At 42.9% G+C, this 16,199-nt stretch overlaps 1 protein-coding gene and 1 non-coding gene across 2 annotated transcripts in view; both read left to right on the forward strand.

The window, feature by feature from the left end:
* The first annotated feature begins 582 nt into the window (after positions 1–582).
* CPNE3 (copine 3) overlaps positions 583–16,199 on the forward strand; it is a 50,517-nt gene continuing 34,900 nt past the window's right edge. The window contains exon 1 of the mRNA XM_002710675.5: positions 583–710. The gene's annotated coding sequence lies outside the window, so the exon portion shown is untranslated. The remainder of the gene's footprint in view (positions 711–16,199) is intronic.
* On the forward strand, positions 7,284–7,407 carry LOC127490865 (small nucleolar RNA SNORA52). The gene has a single exon (XR_007919256.1). It is a non-coding gene; the product is annotated as a small nucleolar RNA SNORA52 (small nucleolar RNA).

A 16,199-nucleotide genomic window follows, 5' to 3' on the forward strand; every position in this document is an offset into this window, starting at 1 on the left:
TAGTGTGCACACTGAACCCCCTCAAGCACGGTGAAGAGCGAGTATTTCACTATGTTCATGTTGAGAGTCTCTCGGCTCAGAAATGGTATAAATGTCCTCAGTTATTTACATTATTTTGTTCTTGGCAGTTGTGACACAGTGGGTTAAATAGGCATTCAATATGGGCATCGCTTGGCGTCGCTTGGCGTCCCCGCTGCTCCACTTCCCATCCAACTGCCTGCTAATTCGGCTGGGAAAACGGCACAAGATTGGCTCAAGTATTTGGTTTTCTGCCAGGCAAGTGGGAGACCAGGATGGGGAATGAACGCGGAGATGAAGATATCTTTCTGTCACTGGCTCTCTGCAACTCTGCCTTTAAAAGAAACTATAAATCTTAAGAAAAAATATATATGTTTTATTTTATTTTGGTGCCCTCAAACCATCAGCTTTAAAGCCTATACCCAAGTGCTGGTTTTCGGTAAACTCGAGTGACCCCTAAGGCGGTCTTGAAACATCAGCCAAACTAGTGGCTTTCAAGGCTGGCTCGGGCCGGAGTGGGTGGAGCCGCGGGAGGGGAGGTGGCCGGCGGCACGCCTAAGCCCCGCCCCAGGGCCCCGCCCCTCTGCCCGGACCGCCCCAGGTTCCTGTGAAGCCTGGGCCACCCCGGCGACCCTGCGAACGCTGGCGGCCTGGTCCGCACCCTCGTTGGACTTAGACCCCAGTCCCTGCACGTGAGTGCTCGACGCTCCCGGTCGCGGGGAGGGCGTGGCGTGGCCCCAGCACCCCACTGATTGCCTGAGGGAGAACAGTCCCTGATCGGAGAATCCGGGCCCGGCGGCTCGGCTCTGTGGGGCCCGCCTCGCCCTGGCGCTGAACCGCAAGCGCACCCTGGGACGCGCGGGAGCCCTCCAGCCGCCGCACCGGAGGGCTGAGGCCTGACGAGGCCGTCGACTCCGGGAGCAGCCGGGGCTCGGCCCTCAGCTCCGCGCCGCGAGGCACCGCCCGGGCCTGCGGTCTCGCACCTGATCGGGCGGTGCCCGAACCTGCCGGCCTCCCGGGGCGGGGAGCGGGATGGAGCCGCTGCCAGAAGCTCCTGGCGAACGAGTGCCCAGATGCAGGGGGCGCTCTTCGGAGCCGCCCCAGGAGGAGCTGCCGAGGTGGGGAGGGAAAGGGTGACTGGATTTCGGGGAAGGCAGCGACGTTGTGAGAAGGCGGATCCTAGCAGCTCCTTTTCCTGCTCCGGGTTCCAAAATCTGTGCAGTGTTTGGGGAGTGGAGGAAGTACAGTTGGATTAGTTTTGCGTGCCAGAACCTCAGGGACCGAACAAACCACCATTAATATTGCACTTGGTGATTACCTGCAACTTCTGCTTTTCTTTGTTATCTTCTCACGCTGCCTTTGTATCGAATACTCAAATGGGCGAAAGGGGGGGACTGAACAGCGACTATTGATTACGATGTTCCACAGCATCTGTGCTGTACATACAGAAGTCAGCTCACTTAAGACACACAACCACACACTTTACTGGTATGGTTATTCTGTTTCATACTCAGGAGAGCCAGGCGGAATAATTTGCCAAATCAACCGGAGGTCATAGGGTTAGAGTTGGAATCCATGTCTGTCTGATTTTAGGGCACATGCTCAATGAATTAGCATAAAAGACCATTATTCTTTGGTGTAAATTGGAGACTAGGTTTCCAGTCTATGCTGGGAGCCGGGTTAGCTGTGTGACCTTCAGCACATACTTATCCTTTAAGGGCCTGGTTCTGTGTTTGTGAAATGGAGATAAAAATTCCTCGATGGCTGTTAGGAGGATCAAATAAGATCATATGTATAAAACACTTAGAAAAGTGCTTGGCATATAGTGGTAAGCTATATATAGCTACATGCATTGTGCTGTGGTCATTCATTGGACTCCACTGACTCCAACTCCTGAGTGCTGCTGGTCAGAGCCACATAGAACTCTGTGCAGGCCTAGCACCTAGGTTGAGGGAAGAGCCAAGGACAGGAAAAGACAAGGGAACTGACAACAGAGAACATATGATTGCACATAGGGGGACACAAATAGATGTCTCAGGCACTGAGCTGTGGTGCTGAAGACTACTCTTTGCCTTTGTGAAAGTTTTTAAAAAGACAGCTCCTTTTGGCTGATGAGCTGGAAAAATGCATCCCACCTACTCTGAAACGTCAAAGGGATGGTTCTGTGGGACTAGGCCCTAGTGAAGCTCTTTGCCTGTGAGGTGAAACTGAGTTTCAAGAGCTCGCAGCTTAAAAGGTGCCTGACACCAACCTCACAATGTAATGTGTAGTTCTCTTCAGGATTTCTCTTCTCAGGTCTGGTCTCTGAGGAAGAGGTTCCAGGATGGGGAAGATAATTCTTTGTCCCAAAGGGTTGCTTAATGACCAGACACCTCTCCTGATTCTATCACTGTGAATGCCTCATAGGCAATCATCTCATTTTCACGTAGACATACACCTATTATACATTTTAAAATATTTTAAAATATGCCACAATGCTTTTAATGCTATCATGCCTGCCCTATTTCATTTGCAGCATCTGTCCAGATACACAGTTCATACTGTACCCCAGCTGCTATCAATCCTCCGTATATCTTTATAGGTGATTTTCTTAACCATCTTCCTTTTTTGGTATTGTCACTGGGCTTTTTTTTCCCACAACTAAAAAAAATTCTTTTTCTTAAACAATCTTTTTTAAAAAAAATTTTTATTTGAATGACAGAGTTACAGAGAGGTAGAGGCAGAGAGAGAGGTCTTCTATCTGCTGGTTTACTTCCCAATTGGCTGCAACAGCTGGAGCTGGGCTGATCTGAAGCCAGGCACCAGGAGTTTATTCCAGGTCTCCAACACGAGTGCAGGAGCCTAAGGACTTGAGTCATCTTCTACTGCTTTCCCAGGCCATAGCAGAGAGCTGGATCAGAAGTGGAGCAGCCAGGTCTTGAACTGTTGCCAGCACTGCAGGCTCCAGCTTTACCCACTGTGTCACAGCACTGTCCCGCAAAGCATTCTTTAGTCAGTGGAAGCATGCCTGTCAGCAAAACAAACAAACAAAAAAAACATTAATTTTGGATGTGAAACATGATTATGTGACATTTTGACCTCCTGAGGTTTACAGTGGGCCACCACTGCTTATCATAGCATGATATTTCAAGTGGCACTTCCACTGGTAGTACTCAGCAAGTGTGAGCATTCTTTTAAGAAACCCACCATTACCTTCACCTTGTAGTGGGGCTTCCTTCCCACCAATATTTTCCCTTTATATTCTTGCTTATGTTGATTGCTAATGAGATTAAAATTCAAACAATTAGGTCGAATGCTTGGTTGAAAATTTGTTAAAAGATTGGTTCATAAGGAGGTTTACATTTCCATCTGAAAGTGAATTATCGTAGATTTTATTTAACTATACCATGTAAGTTTCTAATAGTGATAATCAAAAGCAGATATTATATGTATACATTTTGATAAGATTCTGATAACTACATTTAAGCTGAGTTCACTGACTTAAATGTATTTAAAGAAGCTTGGATAGGAAATGATATTGGTAGTTTTTTGGAGAAGCTATTTATGAATTGTAACTTTAAAAGCATTGAAGTTAGTCTGTGTAATGGTCAAATTTGCCAATATGCATTAGGAAGTTAGCATATTCATATCCCCATACAAAAGACTAGAAGATACTATGTAACCTGTTTAGTAAATAATTTTGAAATGTACTTTTTTAAAAAGGATATGTTATGTCTAGTTCCTGTGGGAATTGTCAAAGCAACACTGTGGTTGCAAAATGCATTGTCATCAGATTACCTCAATTTCCTGAGCTTTTATGGTCTCTGTTGACCAAGCCTGTAAACTTCAAGGTGAAAGCCAGCAAGCCTTAAAACAGCTATCTGCAACTGTAAAGAGGAACTTGCCTGTTCACATTTTCACAATTTTGAAAAAGAAGTGAAAATCAAAAACATGTTTCCCCATGGTGTTATCAAAAGAAGTTTCTAAAAATATCTAAAGCTACAGCCCACCTTCAATATATCTTGTACTGCTTTCATTTTCTCATTAGCACTCACCACCACCTAACATCCCATGTGCTTTACTTCTTTGTCTTTCCTACTGTCGGTCTCCCTTCAGTGTAACCTAGTGGGGCCCAGTGATATTTGTTTTGTTCATTGCTCCCCTGCACCTGAGAGAGGTGGGCCCTGTGGGAGTAGACTTACATGATGGAGATGTTACTAGTTTTAATGAAGTAAAATGTACCCAAGAGGGGTGCCCTTTGAGTTTGGCAGAGCTGGGGGTAGTCAATATTACCTGGTAGGGTCCACTCCACTTTGTCTTTACAGCAGCCTCATTTTGTTTTTAGATAATCCCAGACACCAGGTTGAAAGGTAGGAATAGGGTAGGGAGGCAGAGTATGGTTTGAGTAGGTATGTGTCTGTATAGGTCCATAAGTGAGAGTGCTTTTCAGTAAGAAGAGGGAGGAATAGCTTCAGAGTTCTATAGGGGAGGGAAGTTAGGTGAAAGGAGAGGCCGTCCACAGAAAATTTCAATTGGGCTAAGCATTAGGGCTTCCAGGGAAAAGATCTGTTTCTTAACAGAGCTAAAGGGAGGAGTTTCACCCAGTCTAAGTGGACGTAGGCGGAGAGTTTAGTTAGAGCCTGTTTTAAAATTCCATTCTTCCACCCCTTCTACTTTTCCTGAAGAAGGGAGAGGGTAAGGAATGTGAAAATGCCATGAGATATGAAGAGAGGTGGATACTAGTTGAGTAATTTGAGAGGAAAACTCTGGCCCATTGTCTGACTGAATGGAAGCAGGTAATCCAAATCTTGGGATAATATCATTTAATAATAGAGTGGAAACGGTGGACACTCTTTTGTTAGTAGTGGGGAAAGCTTCCACCCACCAGGAGTAGGTGTCCACAATCACCAGAAGGTAACGTGCTCGCCTAACTGGTGGCATATGGGTGAAGTCAATCTGCCAGTCCTCTCCTGGGGGGGTGATCCATGGGCCTGATGAGTGGGGAATGGGGGCCCTGATATTAGAATTGGGGTTAGCAGTTTGACAGATGCTACACATCTGAGATATGCTATGGAAAGTCTCATATGGCAGGAGTTAGATATGTGTGTGATCTCAGGAAGTGAAGAAGAAAATTTGAATTTGAGAGAGAGAATAAGGTTTTTTTAGAAAAGTAGTTTGGAGAAAAAAAGGGAGTATTAGCTTTTCATCTAGAAACCACCATGAGTCCTTTCTAGATGCCCCTTGTTGGAAAAGAGTTGCATATTGGGGCCTCCTCACACAGGGCACCATAAATGTTAGGAAAAAGGCACAGAATAGAGAAGAGGCAGTGTATGAATTTACAGCGAGACCGAATTTATTCAGAGAAAATGGATTTGTAGAGGTGGTGACCAACTGCCCCATGCACATTGATGAAACACGTGGCAGAAGGCCCTGAGCCTTTTTATACTTTAGGAGGGCTACGGATGGGGGTGGGGGTAGGGGGCAGTAGGCAGAGGTGAATTCCTGGAACTGGGCAGAGCCTTGGGAACCTGGAAAAGAATGCAGGGTGGGGTATGAAGGCCTTGGGTGTGAGACCTGATTGAGATCCAGGGCCAGGAGTCAATTCCAATGTCTATCTGTCTTTTGGGCAGTGAGTGAGAATGGCTGAGGCTTATGTCTTTGTTCCATCAAATAGGCTGCTTGGGAAGGGAATTTTCCAAAAAGGTAAACAGTTGAAATAAATGTACTAAGCAACCATGAAATGACTACTCTTGAAGTCAGGAAGTATTTCAGCATCGCAGCCATCTTTGCCTAATATATAATCTGTAAACCTTGAGAATTAAAGCGCCTGTAGTTGTCCCAGCTTTAAACTAAAGGGATTTTTATCACTTTTGCATTATGAACTAGAGAGGAGCACATAGTGACAGGGTATGTTATGACTGTCTTGCCCAATTAAATATTATGTATATCCAGTTAAAAAGTGAAGAAGGAGAGCCTGGTTTTGGAAACCGCGCTGGGGCGTAGTGGGTACTAAGGCAGGCGAGACGTTCTGATGGCCAGTTCATCACCTGAAGGTAAAAGGTTCTTAAAGTGGTTTGAGCGGAATAAGAACCCTGAGGGACATTAGTCTAAGCAAGTTTATGTGCTTTAATGTACAGTCCATTCTGCCTGCTGCATAGCTGGCCAGCCACTTAGTAGTGAGTGCTTATCATTTTAAAACTTCTTCAACAGAGCATACTGAAATTTCCACTTGTGGGATGCAGCTCTGGCTTTAATTGAGGATAAAAGATGCTTCATTTTGTAGATATGTACTTTCTAGCCAACTTTGCCATGATGGAAGTTTCATAAAGTGTGTAAATATTTAGATATTATCACTGCTTCTAATTTTTGTTAACACCTCACTAAGTGAACCTGTAATGAACTGTTCACTTGATAGGCTTGGAAATATAATCGGGGACATTTCTAAAATGTGTATGCAGTGGCCAAGGGATTAGAAAAATGTAACCTGAAGCACATATTAAGTAAACTCCATTGCCTGCTATGAATCATGGAATAGACCTGTATATCTTAGAAATTATTTGGAGAAATTAAGGAAGGAGTCTTAGCTGATTGCTCATTTTGTAGCAATAAGGACAAGATAAAAGTGCCCATACTTGAGCTTATTTTTGAAGTAAGAGTGATCATGTGTCAGCACTTTCATAGTAATAGCTTCTTTCCCCAATTCTGATGTCTAAGTGTCAGCAACAGTATCACTACTGAGATATTACTCAGTATAGTTCAAGAATTTGGAAACTTTTTTTCTTTAAAGCATGACCAAAAGCTGATTCTTTTGCTACTGGGATATATACGAACTCTTCATAATGTGAGATTCTTTGGATATTAGTAAGGCTTTCTTCCTCATCACGTTGCATATACTTGATGGACTGGTCCTGTGCTTTCTTTGTTGAAGTACATTGTTTTTTTCAAGTCATCTGGGACTTTAGTAACAATTTCAAACAAGAGCATCTAACTAGTCAGGAATATCTAGGTTTGTATTTTTGCTGATAGTGGGAAATAGAGGCTGAGTTTGGAAAACTTTATCCTTTTCTTTCCATGTATCCTCTTGATTATGAAATATGGTGTTTTCAAGAATAAAAAAAGACAAAAAAAGGAAATATGGTGTTTTCTATTAAATTTTTAAAGTCATTTTTTAAAAAATGATTTATTTATCTGAGAGGCAGAGTTAGAGAGAGAGAGAGAGAGAAGGAGAGACAGAGAGAGAGAGAGAGATCTTCCAGCTGCTGTTCACTCCTCCAGTGGCCACAACGGGGTCCATCCTAATCTCTGCTGGCCAGCCTGGTTTCGCTTGTGGACCAGAGCACAATGGAAGCCTCACCCTAGCCTGTGAGCAAGGCTTCTGTGTGCTCAGGCTATGGACACATCTATGTGACTTGAAAAAGAAGAAAGAGAAAGAAAAAAAGCGAATGAAAGAAGGATGAGAAAAAGGAGAAGAGAAAAGAAAAAGATAGAAAATTAAAAAATGAAAAAAGAAAAAGAAGGGAAAAAATGAAAAACAAACAAAAACAAAAACACAGCTGTAATAACTGGGGCTAGGTCAGGAGGAAGCCAGAAGCCAAGAGCTTTTTCTGAGTCTCCCATGTGGGTGCAGGGGCCCGAACACTTGCGCCATCCTCCATTGCTTTCCCAGGCCTATTAGCAGGGTGCTGGATTGGAAGAGGAGCAGCCAGGACTTGCACCAGTGTCCATATGGGATGCCGGCGCTGCAGGCCATGGCTTTAACCCTCTGAACTACAGCGTAGGCCCCTCTATTATATTTTTTTAAAGTCTTTTAGTACCACTTCTTTTTAAAAAAAGTTTTTTTATTTATTTGAAAGGTGGAATTACAGAGAGAGGGAGAGGATGAAGGAGAGAGGGAGAGAGAGAGAGAGAGTCCATCTGCTAGTTTACTCCCCAATGGCTGCTTGGCCAGGCACAAGCCAGGACCCCAGAGCCACATTCAGGGCTGCACATACTGGCAGGGGTCCCAGCACCTAGGCCACCATTCACTGCTTTCCCAGGCCATTAGCAGGGAGCTGGATTGGAAGTAGAACAGCAGAGACCTGAACTGGCACTCATGTGGGATGCCCTTATCCTGTTGCACCACAACTCAGGCCCCTAGTACCACTTTTTAACAAATTCCATCTGCACTAATTAAATTAGAATCATAGAACATTAACTGGAAGAGACTTAACTGTTGAAGAAACAGCGCTAGAGAAGTTGCAACATTTGTCCACATGCCAACCATTCTGTTGTGACTGATAACAAAACAGGAGTCTATTTTTTTTTTAATTTTATCTATTTATTTGAGAGGTAGAGTTACAGTGAGAGGGAGAGTCAGAAACGTCTTCTATCTGCTGGTTCACTCTCCCGAATGGCTGCAACGGCCAGAACAGGTCTGATCCAAAACCAGGAGCCAGGATCTTCTTCCGGGTTTCCCACATGGATGCAGGGGCCCAAGTGCTTGGGCCATCTTCTACTGCTTTCCCTGGCCATAGCAGAGAGCTGAATCAGAAGAGGAGTAGCCACAGCTAGAACCAGTGCCCATATGGGATACCAGCACCACAGGCAGAGGATTAACCTACTGCACCACAGCACCAGCCCTTAGAGTCCAGTTTTTGTTTTGTGTTGTTTTTAAAGATAGAGTGACAGAGAGAGGTAGAGACAGAGAGAGAGGTCTTCCATCCCATGGTTCACTCCCCAGATGGCCGCAATGGCTGGAGCTATGCCGATTGGAAGCCAGGAGCTTCTTCCAGGTCTCCCACATGGGTTCAGGGGCCCAAGGACCTGGGCCATCGTCTACTGCTTTCCCAGGCCATAGCAGAGAGCTGGATTGGAAGTGGAGCAGTCAGGACTAGAACCGGCACCCATATGGGATGCCGGTACTTCAGGCCTGGGCTTTAACCCACTGCACCACAGCGCCAGCTCCTAGTTTTTAATGTTTAAGTTATTTAGTTGAGAGTCAGAGACAGGGAAAGAGAGCTCTCATCCACTGCACTTACCAAATGCCTGCAGTGGGTGGAGCTGGAACAGGGTCCAAGCTTTAAGCCAGGAACCCTTCCTAGGTCTCCCACATATGTAGCAGAAAGCTAATCTCTTGAGCCAACACTGTGTCTTCCAGAGTTTGCATCCTTAGAAGCTGGAAATCATGAACCGGAGCCAGGAATTGAACCCAGATACCCTGATGTGGGATTTGGGTATCCCAACTGTCTTCTTAACTGTTTGGCCAAATGCCTACCCCAGCGTCCAGTTTTTTAAACTCATCCTTCCTGTCTGTCCCTTTCTCACATGCAAAGAAATCATGCCCTTTATCTGTTTTATGTTCTTTTATGCTTCACCTAATTCAGTATCCTGCTCTGGGATAGTATCTGAGTATCTGGGATAAAAAAGACAATCTTGGCATCACTTTCTTATGAAGTACAGGACAAGGTCTGTTTAAATCCCTTTAATGTAAGTGCTTGGCAACTAAGTGCAGTAGATTCCTGAGAATGAGTGTTGTGACTTTAAGGTAGTCCTGAACTACTTGTGCAGTGGACCTGTGCGGTGGACTAGCAATAATATGCTTAGCCTTCAGTAATTTACGATCTAGTGGACTATCTTCTGGAGGACGAACTGCTATCACATAAATATAAACCATTCCAGTTCCTCTACTCCTTTGGCAAACTACTGTTATCCTGGTTACATTTGTTTAAGAATAAATAAATAAATCTTTAAAGTAAATAAGGAAGATATTACTGTTTGCCTTCTCAAATTATAAAGGTTTTATTTCATTATTTGTGTCAGACTGAATATTACATTTGATATACTAAGTAACAAGCCATAAGGAAATCCATTAGAGAATGTTACTGTTAGACTAAGTAATAGTCAGTGGGAGAGTTGAGTCCTCGGGGCACTGGGCTTGACCAGGAGGAAACTGGACTCCTGCCCTGGTGTTGCCCTTTACTAGCTTGGTGACCCTGGGTGAGTAACTTGAACTTTTTTGAAACAAATTCTTTTTTCTCTCCTAGTAGACACTGTGCATTGTTTTGAAAATTAGTGATGTTCTGAAAATTATCTACATATTCTGGGGCAATCGAAGCAGGTACTTGAGTGTTTAATGTTAGAGTCATAGATAGAACATAGGAAACTCTTAGCATTTAGTATTCCTTTGTCCCATGGAACTCTCAGGGTTTTTGTAAATTGGAACACTTTGAAAGTTATAAAAAAAACAAAAAAACTGTCCATATGTATAGAATAATTGTCTTTCTCCCTATTCTTGCCACTCCTTCCTCTCCTACTTGCTTAAGTGTAAGGAGAAAAATCCAGCAGTCAGTGGCAGCATGTACTTACATTGTTTTATAATGAAGTATATAAATATACTTTTAAAAAATATATAGTGAAGTATATAAGTTTTAATTTTCAGTGAAAGTAGAACTCTCTTCCAGGGACCTTCTTCTGCCTCAAGAGTACTTTGGTGGCATCCTGCCTTTACCACATAATTTTATGCTGTTGTTTATTTGTATGCTAGGTACTTGTTTTGCTTTTGCCCCATTCTCTGCTTTATAACACCTAAAGGTATTCATTAATAATTATTGAATGAATGGATCTCACCACTATGATTACAATGAGCTACAAGGTGTTTTATGATTGTATCATGATCCCACTGACTTTCACATAGTGATGGGTACACAGTAATGTATACATTTTCTGCTTTACCTGGGACCTCCTAGTAATGTAGCAGCTCTTGGATTTTGGATAGGTTGTTTTTGGAAGGGGACACCTATTGCTGTTCTGAGAATCCTGTTTGAGAAACACTCATAGTGCGTTTACTGCTGATGTTGCTGGGCCTGTTCCAGCTGCCCCAAGGTTGCCCTTGCTGACTTTCATCAGAGGCCATGTAGGATACATTGTGGAGTAGCAGCTGATGAATCATGCTGTAAGAATTAAAAGGAACTTCTAAATTTTTTTTGAATGTAGACCAACTATCTCATTTTGTAGCTAAAGACTGAAGGAAATTTACTGAAGGCATTACTTAGTGGAACTAAATTCTTCCTCTGAATTGTTTTCAGACAAATAATGAGTCAGGGACAGTAGCCTTGTTTCCCTTCCCCCATGCACCAAGTACACCAACTGGAAAGGTAAACAACGGGCCTGTGCTCTGGCAGCTGGTTAAACTACCTCCTGCAATGCTGCCATCCCATGTGGATGCTAGTTATGCTCCTGGCTGCTCCACTTCCCAACCAGCTCCCTACTAATGTGCCTGGGGAAGCAGTCCTTGGGCCCCTGCACCCATGTGGGAGACCCAGAAGAAGCCCAGTCCTGGTGGACCTTTGGAGAATAAACCAGTGGATGGGAGATCTCTTTCTCTCTGTCTCCTTGTCTGTCTCTGTGACTCTGCCTTTCAAATAAGTAAATAACATCTTAAAAAAAGTAAACCCTTTTTATTTATTTATGCATATTTTTATTATTTATTATTATTTATTTCCTAAATTTTCTATAATCAAGGTTATTTAACTTTGGTTGTATAAATCCAAAGTTGGGTGCTTTATGTTCTACTGCTTAAAAATAAATCATCTATTCTGAGACAATCAATTAAAATGTTCAAGTAGTTGAGAAAATAATTGTTATAATTCATGGATTATCTAATATATGGTGAGTATGCTGGAAACCTACCCTTGCCAGGTAACTTTGTAATCTCCATTTTATAGATGAGGAAATCTAGTTTTAGTTGGATAATTTGGCAAGGGTGAAACTCCAAAATAAATGACAAGAAAGAAATTTGAGCCACACATAAGGGCTCTGAAGTTATCACTGTTTCTGCTACAAATATCCGGTGCCAGATGTCATCATCTTCAAGAAGAAGAGGAAGCAGTGAGGCATGGTTGCTGTCTCAGCGTGCAGTACATGGACAGGGTGATGAGCAACATACAAGTAACAATAGTGGAAAGAAAATAGGATCGCAATAGCATGAGCAGTATCAGTAGTAATTTTATGAAGTATTATTTGTAGTGGATCTTAAGGAGCTTAGATGCCCAGGTATGCTGGGGACAGATGTGGGCAGGACTATGAATTCTAGGCTTGGCTTATTGGCCTACGGTGGACCCTAGATAGCCAGTAATGACTTTTTTTTTTTTTTTTTCAATCAAGGGTGATGAAATCATGATGTGAATGGAGAGGCAATGGCAATGGAAAGGCCCTTTAAAAGACTACTACAGTAGCAAGTAGGGTGGGGAGACCTAAGAAGGATTGTGACTATGGATGTAGGGATGAGTCTGCATCTCTGTTTGAGAGAGATTTGAGGTTGCAGTAGGCAGAATCTCTGTGACAGCTCTACTGAATAAATCTTAGAGTAGGTTGAGTAGGTTTAAGGGGTGACAGAAACAAAGGAAGGTGATAAGCTTCAGGATTTTCAAATGGAACATGGGTGACCTGTGTCTTAAATTTTACACATCAGGCCCCACTTCAAATATTGTCTTAATTTTCCATTTCTTTGAATTATTTATATTATGATGTTGAGTCCGAAAGTTAGGGTTACTGAGAGAATGGTGATATGTTTAGCATTTCTAGAAATTATTTGCATTTCAGATAAATTTGAACCAAAGGATTTTCCATTATGTCACCTATATGATAGGGAAGCTCCTGTTTAATCTAAGAACTATTTCTATCTTGTCTTTCTGCTACCCTACTCTTTATTAATTTTTTTTTTTATTTGGGAGAGAGAACTCCCACCCACTAATTCAGTTTGCAAATAACTGCAATGGCTGGGCTGAAGTCAGGAGCCCAGAATGCAATCCAGGTCTAACATGTGGATGTACCACTGCCTCCCAGGGTCTGCATTAATAGGAAGGAAGCAGTAGCCCCAGTTGGTATCTAACCCAGGCACTCTCATGTAGGACTTGGGTATCTTAGTCAAACCCTTAGCTGACTGGCTAAGCATCTGTCCTTCTTCCTACTTTTGGGGGACCGAAATATATAGACTCATTCTTTAGATACTCATGCATTCATTCATCTCCCTGGTCACTCATTCTACTCAAATTTATTTTCTTCATTCAGAGGGTACAAAGCATGTTTTATTTTCTCCATCCTAGTTTGTGGATAAGATATCCTTCTTTTTTAATTGTACATCATGTACTGGATAATTACATAGAAAGGGAATGAAAAGAGCAACTTCATGAATGTTACTATTAACAAGACTCCAAACTTGGATGTTTATATAATTTTTTTCATTTGCCATTCAGCCATACGGGTTTCCAGAGGAAAATGAGGCTGTAGCCAGAGTCATTTTCAAGGAAGAATGCTGCTAATAGAAGAAACTTATTTCTTGGCAGCAGTGTGGTAATTTAACTGTCAAAAATTGGTTACATAATTTGCTCTGCCTGGCATGTTGTTTTGGTAGCTTTTGTATGAACATTTTTAGGAAAAAATAATGCTTTTGTGATATGTTATGTCTCTTTGCTGTGAGAGTGACTTTGCACATAAGTATCTGCTTCATTGTCCCCATGGTTGGAAATGTGAAGACTCCTGGTTTCTGGTGGAAGATTCTCTACATGGTGTTCTGCATGAGCTTTAGCAATCCTTACTATTCTGTGTCGTTCACAGGATGCTGCATCATGCTTGGTGCTGCTGACATGCCACTTATGACACTTTGAACTACCTTATGCAAATGAAAAATATAACTAAACATTTATTCTACTCATTATTCTGTGTTAGATACAAAAAGTAAGGTGCCTGGCACACAGTAGATGTGCAAGTGTACTTATAGTACCTCCACTTTTACTAATGAAGAAATCAAGATGCAGGGAACTGAAGTCACTTATACGTGGTCCCACAGCTAACACTGGATGCAGGATTCAACACAGGGTTGTCTTAATTCACATTTGATCTTGTTGCTCTACTGTGGGGATATGTTAATATTAGCAGAAATTCTAAGGAGCAACTTGGTGTGGTTTGGAATAATCAGGGAAATTGTCATGGGATGGAATAATAATAAAAAATATGTAACATGGGATAGGTAAGGGAAGATCAGACCCTGGAGGCAAGCAGTTTGAAAATAATAATTATAAATAATAGTGATAATAAGCACCTGAGCCCTTAGCATGCAGTAGGCACTGTCTAGCTATATTACCTCATTCAGTCTTCACAATAACACTTTGAGGTAGGTAGGGCCAGTTTCCTTCATGTTGTATATGAGGAAATCCAGAGGAAACAGAGAGGTAGGGGATCTGGCCTAAATTCATGCCTTAAATAATGGTATCCAGATGAGAACTCAGGCACTTTGTCCCTACAGCCTGTGATATGGGGCAGTGAACAGGAAGGGGCTAGTCAAGGAGGTGGGGGTACTTCAGGGCTGAGTAAGTAGATGTAAAAAAGGGGAAAAGTGATTATACATAGAAGGTGAGGGGCAAGGGATATTGGGGTATTGGTCTGGGGAGTCTTAGATACCAACCAGATATCTGAAGTCGTGAGATTTAAGGTCAAAGAAGAAGTAAATGTAGACAAAGACCAGGTGGTGATACAGCCTTAAAGGATGTTTATAGTTTTTCAAATGGGATGGAAAATCCAAAGAAGAGATTGAGAAGGAGGTCCTGGGGTCAGTATGGCAAGGACTTCATGGACATGGGCTTCAGATGAACTGTTCTGTCTTTTCTGTGTTTCTCTGTTTTGTGATGATTCCTCCTTTTTATTTTTTTCCCAAGGTTGATTTATTTATTTGGCAGGCAGAGTTAGAGAGAGAGAGATCTTCCATCTGTGATTCACTCCCTAAATGGCTGCAAAGGCTCAGGGTGGGCCAGGCTGAAGCCAGGAGCCTGGAGCTCCATCTGGGTCTCCTATGTGGGTGGTAGGGTCCCAAGGACTCAAGCCATCTTCCTCTGCTTTCCCAGGCACATTAGCAGGAAGGTAGATTAGAAGTGGAGAAGCGGAGACTTGAACCCATGCTCATATGGGAGGCTGGTATTGTAGGCGGTGGCTTAATTTGCTGCACCCCAATGCTGGCCCTGATTTCTCCTTTCTACCAGTTTTTTTTCTTGCATTTTGTTTTGTTTTTAGCATTTCAACTTTTTTATAAATCAAAGTTAGGAGGGACAATTATTATAGTAATTAACAGAAATGCTCTCTAATATTGTAGGCATGTACTTCAGAAAAGAATAGCTAATATTCTGAACTGGGTGGTATGAAGACTTGCTAATTTTTGGTCCTGAATTCTCTATCTTATTATTATTTGATAAAGAGACATTATAGGTATCATGTGAGAGTGTTTTAACTTGTGAGACACTACAGAACTAGAAGAGATTTGACAGGTGACTTCTTCTTTTAAAGCTTTATTGATTTGTTTCAAAGGTAGAGTGACAGATGGAGGGGGAGAGACAGGGAGAAATCTTCCATCCTCTGGTTCACTTCCCAAATGGCTGCAATAGCCAGAGCTGGGATAGGCCAAAGCCAGGAGCCAAAACTCTAGGTTCTTTCACGTGGGTAGCGGAAACTCCAGTATTTCGGCCACGATCTGCTGATTCCCAGGCGCTTAACAGAGGGCTAGATCGGAAGTGGAACAACCAGGATTTGAACCGGTTCTCCAGCTTGGAATGTGGGCATCACAAGCTGTGGCTTAACCCACTATACCACAATGCCCATCCTGATGGGTGACATTTTAAAGAGAGCCGTTTCACCCTGTTGTGCCCAGTTTGAGAACTTACAGTAGCACTGTTAGCCACCCGCTACATCCATCAGGCTGGCTCTCCAGGTACTAAACTTACCCTCTCTGTACGTCTAGCTTTGATTTCCCTTACCTAGATGCTCATGTCTGTGACACACAGTGGCTGAGGTGTCCCCACTGTCTTCCAATATCCTGCTCTTTCCTGCCTCTTTTGTCTCCCATGTTATTCTCAGAAGAATCCTTCTGAGCCCAAAGAGTGTTAATTCTCACTCATGCTGTTAATTCTTTCTTTTTCAAGATTTATTTATTTATTTGAAAGATAGAATTACACAGAGAGAGTGGTTTTCCACCTGCCGGTTCACTCCCCAAATGGCCGCAGTGACCCAGGGCTGGGTTGGGCCAAAGCCAGGAGCCACGAGTCTCTTCTGGGTCTCCCACACAGGTGCAGGGGCTCAAGCACTTGCACCATTTTCTGCTGCTTTCCCAAGCACACTAGCAGGGAGCTGGATTGGAAGTTGAGCAGCTAGGACTTGAACCAGCACCCATATAGGATGCC

Source organism: Oryctolagus cuniculus, chromosome 6 (genome assembly GCF_964237555.1).
Source record: "Oryctolagus cuniculus chromosome 6, mOryCun1.1, whole genome shotgun sequence".
Classification (NCBI taxonomy): Eukaryota; Metazoa; Chordata; class Mammalia; order Lagomorpha; family Leporidae; genus Oryctolagus; species Oryctolagus cuniculus.